The 6,312-nt window shown below is 45.3% G+C and overlaps 1 pseudogene; it reads right to left on the bottom strand.

Annotated features, from left to right (window-relative positions):
- Positions 1-4,898: 4,898 nt before the first annotated feature.
- LOC113630905 (spliceosome-associated protein CWC15 homolog pseudogene) lies at positions 4,899-5,909 on the bottom strand (annotated as a pseudogene).
- Positions 5,910-6,312: the final 403 nt, after the last annotated feature.

Here is a 6,312-nt window from a genome sequence, read left to right as displayed (position 1 = left end):
CAGAATCAGTCAGTCCATTACCCAGAGATTCAACCTATCTGAAATGAGTACTTTGCAGAAAATTGAAGACATCCTCTTTCCCCTTGAGGATACTGCTCTTGATGTCTAAACCGTGGTTTAATAGAAAAAAAACATTTTGTTTTAGAGGCAGCAAGAAGCTGTGCGATCTTGCATGAGTTGTTACATAATTTCCAGGTGAATTGAGAGCCCCTACTGTGTTAGAAAAGACCCAAGTCCAAGGTCCAAGTTCCTGCTCATCCCCTTGAAACCTGGGGCAAGACGGTCCATTTGTAGTCTGTTTCCCCACGTATAAATGTAGAGTCTGCTTGCTTTTCTGTTCACCTCACAAGAATATTTTTGAGTCCTAAACCCCGACATTACATGGAAAGTAAGGCAGGGCCATTCTCACAGAAATGCTGTCAGGACTCCTTTCCACACAGGGCAACTTTTACTGGAAGGCCAGAGGGGAGGCTGGTTCAGATCGATAAATCCCTGCGGAGATGAGCCATGATTCACTCGGGGAGTCACGGAGGCCAATGGCAGGGGAGGCAGGAGACCGCCAAGGTCTGCGGCAGGAATGCAAGTTCAGCCTTTTCCCAAACAGTGTGGGCTTCACAGTAAATATTTTGACTGCTCTGCCATCTGGCAGTTCACAGCCAGCCTCGTTCTTCCAAGAGATTCTTGGCCATCTCAACAGAGATGGGGGGCGAATTGCTTTGTATTTCTACTCAGCCAGCACTCAGCTTCAGGGTCACAGCTAGGCGAACTGGTCAAGCCTCCAGCACTTGACATCAGCACCCTCAAATTTCCCTTCTTTATTCTTTCCCCATCTTCCCTTGACCTACATGCTCTCTCCGTCCTCACTTTCAAAACACTTTCTAGTAGTCATTTACACACTAGTAAGAATTTGAATCCCCAAATCTCTTCTCCCAATAGCATGTTAAGCTCATTTCTTATGGTATAATAAAAGACTATCCAGTGCTAGGAAAACTGAAGACAGTAGTGAATGGGTGGAAGGAGATGGGGGAGGTCAAGTGAATTTAGGGGAGATATTGCTCACTTTCCCTCAGGCCAGGGTCACCTATGTTACTGAACCCAACTTAAGTCCTCTTGCCTGATGTGCAGTCAAGCGAATCTACTGACGCCAGGTTGTGATGAAGGAAAGTACCGCGTTTATTGCAAGGCACCCAGTGTGGGACCAAGAAAGGAGGACTGGCAGCTCATGCTAGAAAGACCTGAACACCCACATGGCTTTTGGAGGAGGGTTTTTTTGGTTGTTTTTAAAAATCTTTTTTTATTTTTGGCCACACCACATGGCACGTGGGATCTTAGTTCCCTGACCAGGGATCAAACCCATGCCCCCTGCAGTAGAAGCGTGGAGTCCTAACCACTGGACTACCAGGGAATTCCCTGGGGAAGAGTTTTTAAAGGTAATATTAGGGGTGAAGGTTGCCAGATCCCTGATCAGCTCGTGGGCATCCTTCTGACTGGTTGGTGGTGAGGTAACAGGGTGGTATTTCAGGAGTTAACATTATCAACCTTCTGGTTCCAACTGGTCTGGGGTCTACATGCTGGTGGTCAGCAATTGATTTCTTCCACCTGGTGAGGGTTTTAGTATCTGTAAAACAACTCAAGGATATGGCTCAAGATATTATCTATAACCCTTGAGGAGGAACTGAATGTCCTTGACTTTGTTTTATGACTCAACTATTTTTATTTTGTCCTGCTTCATCGTTTTCTTTTGTTTCTGTGTTTTCTCATTTCTCTGATTAAATTTGCTCTTTGGAACTCAGGGAAGGACAAGGAGGCTAAAGCTTTTCTACAAACAAGAGGCAGGGGGCATGGGGGTCTGTCCCCAAGAAGGCCCTGCAGAATCCTGCTCAGTTTCAACTACTCTCCAGTCCTAAAATCTGGTCTTAGAGCGAAGTGAGTGGCACCTGTTTTGGAAAACACAATACTAAATTGGAGTATTCGTGAAAATGCATAATTGCAGTGCTGAGAGCTCTCCTCAAACTTCCACAGATCAGAATAAAATGCAAACCTTTCACACTGGCCTGGGGCCCACGTGATCTGGCCCCTGCTCCCCTGCATGAGGTCATCTCTACCACTGTCCTCCCTGCTTCCCTCGAATCTGACCACGGAGGGCTTCCTGAGCAAGCCAAGCTCATTCCTGCCTGGGAATCTTTGCATTCCTTGTTTTCTATCCTGGAACACTCCTCCATGGGGATCCCAGAGGAGGAGAGGTATTACAGGATAAAATGCAGGATACTCAGTTACAACTGAATTTCAGAATAATGACAAATACTTTAGTACATGTAGTACATGCATGCCTCCAAATATTGCATGGGGCATACTTATCCTGGAAAAGTTTTCATCATCTATCTGAAACTCAGACTTAGCTGTCTGTCTTGTATTTTTATTTGCTAAATCTGGCCACCCTAAATAGAAGTCTCTCCTTACCCCTCATCTAGATACCCCTCCCCCGGGCAACTGCCCTTCAGTTCCAACACCCTTGCATCTCCTTACCTGTTTTATTTTCTTCAAAGCACTTACAACCACATGAAATTATGTTTATTGTTAGCCTCACCCACTAGTTAGAGAGAATGTTCCATGGTTCCTTGTGTAGAGAGACCTCAAGTATCTTGTTTCTGGCTGCCTCTGATACATGGAGCATAGTAAATACAATTGCATTTGGATGAGTGAATGGATGAAAGAGTAAATGAGTTGAGTTTTACATACACACTTGCTTTTCTTGAATGTTTTATTTGAAGGGAAAAGCAGATAACTTCCAACATGAGTTTTCAGTTCAAGGTGTTTGATGCTCACATCTCAGCTCCCATCACCTCTTTTATCTGCTGCTAGACCCCTTCTCCTGACTTCGCCTTCCTTTCTGAAAATGACGTCCTGCTTTCCCACTCATTTTCCTGCCCACCTTCCCCTGCTGCACTGCCTGCCCCTAAGCAGGTCCCTCCCCTCTTAGCTAATTTCTTTGACTCTGACATTGCACAGAGACCAATCACTTTTGCTTTAAGTCTTCACAATGCAAATGCACCCCAGAAGATAACATTTGTCCATTCTTCTTGATGCAAATAAATTTATCAGATGCTTTCCTGGAAGCAGGCTTTGGTTTAGAGAAATGGAGGAGGGAAGCTCCCGGAGCCGGTGATTGTGTACAGGAGCCTCGAACAGAAAAAAGTGGTTCAGAAAGGTGAGATCAGGGGTAAGTTTTCATTTCATTAAACCAGAGCCCTCTGTCTGCACTAACGCTTCTCAGCTCCTGGCTGCCTTAAGGATTGTGGGCAGTCCCGGCTCTGTCCTTCCCTTTCACTATCAGCCCCCCAAAGGGGTCAAGAGGACATTTTGGTACTGGTTTCAAACCTCTATCAGCTGCTGTTGGTAGGCACAGGAGAGGTTAGAGGAGCATCTCTTTATGGCTCTGGGTATCTGGCAGAGATAATGACCCAGGGTCAGTCCCGGGGCCTGGCACTGGACTGGGGTCCCCTCTGCCCTGTCCCCAAGGCAGGGCCCTAACTGGACGCCACGTGAATCCCAAGGGATGGAGCCTTGCAGGGGCTGAGACACAAGGCTCGCATTCCTGTAATCAACCAAACTGCTCCTGTGGGGCCTCCAGACTGATTGTAGTTTCCTTTGTGTGCAACTTAGAATTCGTGCTTCATATCTGGGTCAGAGCAACGGGAGGGGCACATGACTTACTTTAAAATTAGCCTCAAAATTCATTGTATAACAGCTCCCATTGTCACTAAACGGAAGGCTTCCTGGGAGGATAAGCCAGCATTTGTAATTAAGTCTGTCTGGTGGAGTTATCTTGGAGCAAACCCTTTCAGTGTACCAGGACTCAACGTTTCCACCTGTAAAACAGGGTAGCTTTGTGTGAAAGAAAAGAAAGGGCAACAAGAGTAACCACTTCATCCAGACCCCCTTCCCCCAACCACCACCACCACATACACACACACACATATATACACACACACTCACACACAAACTCACATACACACACATACACATATACACACACTCACATGTACACTCACATACACATATATACACACTCACACACAAACTCACATATACACACACACATACACATATACACACAAACTCACACACAAACTCACACATACACACACACATATACACACTCACACAGAAATTCACACTCACATACACATATACACACACTCACAAACTCACATTCACATATACACTCACAGACTCACACACAAACTCACACATATACACACACACACAAACTCACACTCACATATACACTCACACACACATACACATATACACACACGGTTATTAGGGTCATCAGCAGATAGAGAAAAACATCCCATCTAGTCCCCAAAAGATAGGACAAAAGCAGAGAAGGAAAGAAATGCTTACTTCCTAGATCAGGCCATCAGCAGAGTCCAGTGTTGATGTTCGGGTAGTTTAGTGAGCTTGGAGAATATAGTTTAAGTCTTAAGAAAATAAACTTTTCTAACTATTTCTCCTGGGACAGGGAGATAGTCTTCACACAAATTCAAAATCAGCAAAAAGAAACTAACATAAAAACATCCTGACGGCTCTCTTTCTCCAAGGACAGATAGTTTCCCCAGATCTCTGATTCATCTTGGCAACATCTGCAAATAAACCCCAATGACCTAGAGGCTAAAGAGGTACAAAGAACTATGTGTGACTGTGTGTGCCTAAAATGTTTCTTTATAGCAGGAAAGGGTGTTCCCATGATCCACTGAGTTAGAAGAATAGGCAGTTGTAATTTATACCTCACTTCTGAGGTGGTGATAAGGAGCTGAAGGTTGGGGGAGAGGGTGCTAAAAGAATTGGGCCTCTTTTTTTTTTTTTTTTTTTTACATTTTACAGCCTTTCATTAAGCACATAAAACTGTACTATTTAATATATTTCCCCATGAACATTTTGTGAAATTCAGATCACAGCATATCATTTACAAATCTTTCGTCTTTCTTCTGATCATCTACACCTTTTGCACAGTTCTTGAAAACGACATCATCATCCCACCTTCTTTTAACTTTGAAGTTGGCCTGAGGCTGGGATGGGCCAGTGAGATCAAGGAGAGAGTTTCCCCTCAGAATGTTTTCCATACGAATCCTTCCTTCTTCAGCCTTTTGTTCTCCTTCCTTCCTGGCCTGCTCTTCAGCTCCTTCTTTTTTAATTTTTTCCAGCTCCGCAAGAAGAGCTGCAGTATCATCATCATCACTCTCCTCTTCAAAATCTTCATCTTCCTCACCTGTTAGAGGGTCGTGTGCATCGAGGTTGGCAGCAGGAATCTGGTCCAACCAAGGCTTCTTTGACACTGAAGAGGAGGTTGTATGTTCTCGGGTTGGCCGGTCTCTGTTTTTTTCTCTTGAAGCAGCTCTCTCTCTCTCTCTCTTCCAACTCGCTCCTGAAATCACGGTTCCGAACTTCTCCAGGGGCATCCTGAGTGGTCTATATTTTATCTTTGCATGAGAGGGTAGGTCTCTGCTTGAATATTGCTTTGAGAGTTGGCTCAAATCACCTTCTCCTTTTCCTCTCCCCCCCTTGCAGGTTCAAAAGTTGGTCTAGCTGCTGTTGTCATCTTCTACGAGTCTGCTTTCCTGCTGCCGCTCACTTTGGCCGAGCTCCGCTGCAGTTGCCTCAGGAGATCATACAGATTATAACTCTTGGCTCCCAGAAACCTCTGCACTGGGCCTCTTTTTAAGTATGGGGACAAAGAGCACGTGACACTCAGCCAGAAGCCACCCGCCTGGATGAATCAGGCAGGGAGGCTTCCATGAGTGCTTAAAGGAGGTCTTTGTAGTCAGAAAGACCTGGGTCCAACCCCAGCTTACAAGACATGCAAGCTACTTTGCCTGTTTTAACCTCACTTTGCTCATCTGTAATATGGGGATAATAAAAGTATGTATCTTATGAGGCTGTTGTGAGGCTTAAATGAGATAATGCTGGAAAAAAAAAGTGGGGGGACCTTAGCAGAGTGCCTGGCACATAATCAGGCCTAATAAATGCTCAACATATTAGTAATCATTGAGATGAGTCCTAATTTCCTAGGGCTGCCATAACAAATTACCACAAATATGGTGACTAAAGACAATGGAAATTATTCTCTCACAGTTCTGGGGGCCAGAAGTCTGGAATCAGATGTTGGCAGGGCAGTGCTGCCTCCGAAGGCTCCAGGGGAGACTCCTTTCTTTCTCCTCCAGCTCCGGATGGCTGCCAGCATTCCTCGGCTTGGGGCTGCATCACTCCAACGTCTGCCCCCTGGTCACATGGCCTCCCCTTCTCCTCCCT

This window comes from Aethalodelphis obliquidens, unplaced genomic scaffold (genome assembly GCF_003676395.1).
Source record: "Aethalodelphis obliquidens isolate GAN/ISIS:26980383/991018 unplaced genomic scaffold, ASM367639v1 scaffold31, whole genome shotgun sequence".
NCBI classification, from domain to species: domain Eukaryota; kingdom Metazoa; phylum Chordata; class Mammalia; order Artiodactyla; family Delphinidae; genus Aethalodelphis; species Aethalodelphis obliquidens.
The sequence above is the reverse complement of the archived record's forward strand: the minus strand, read 5'-3'. Positions and strand labels throughout refer to the sequence as shown.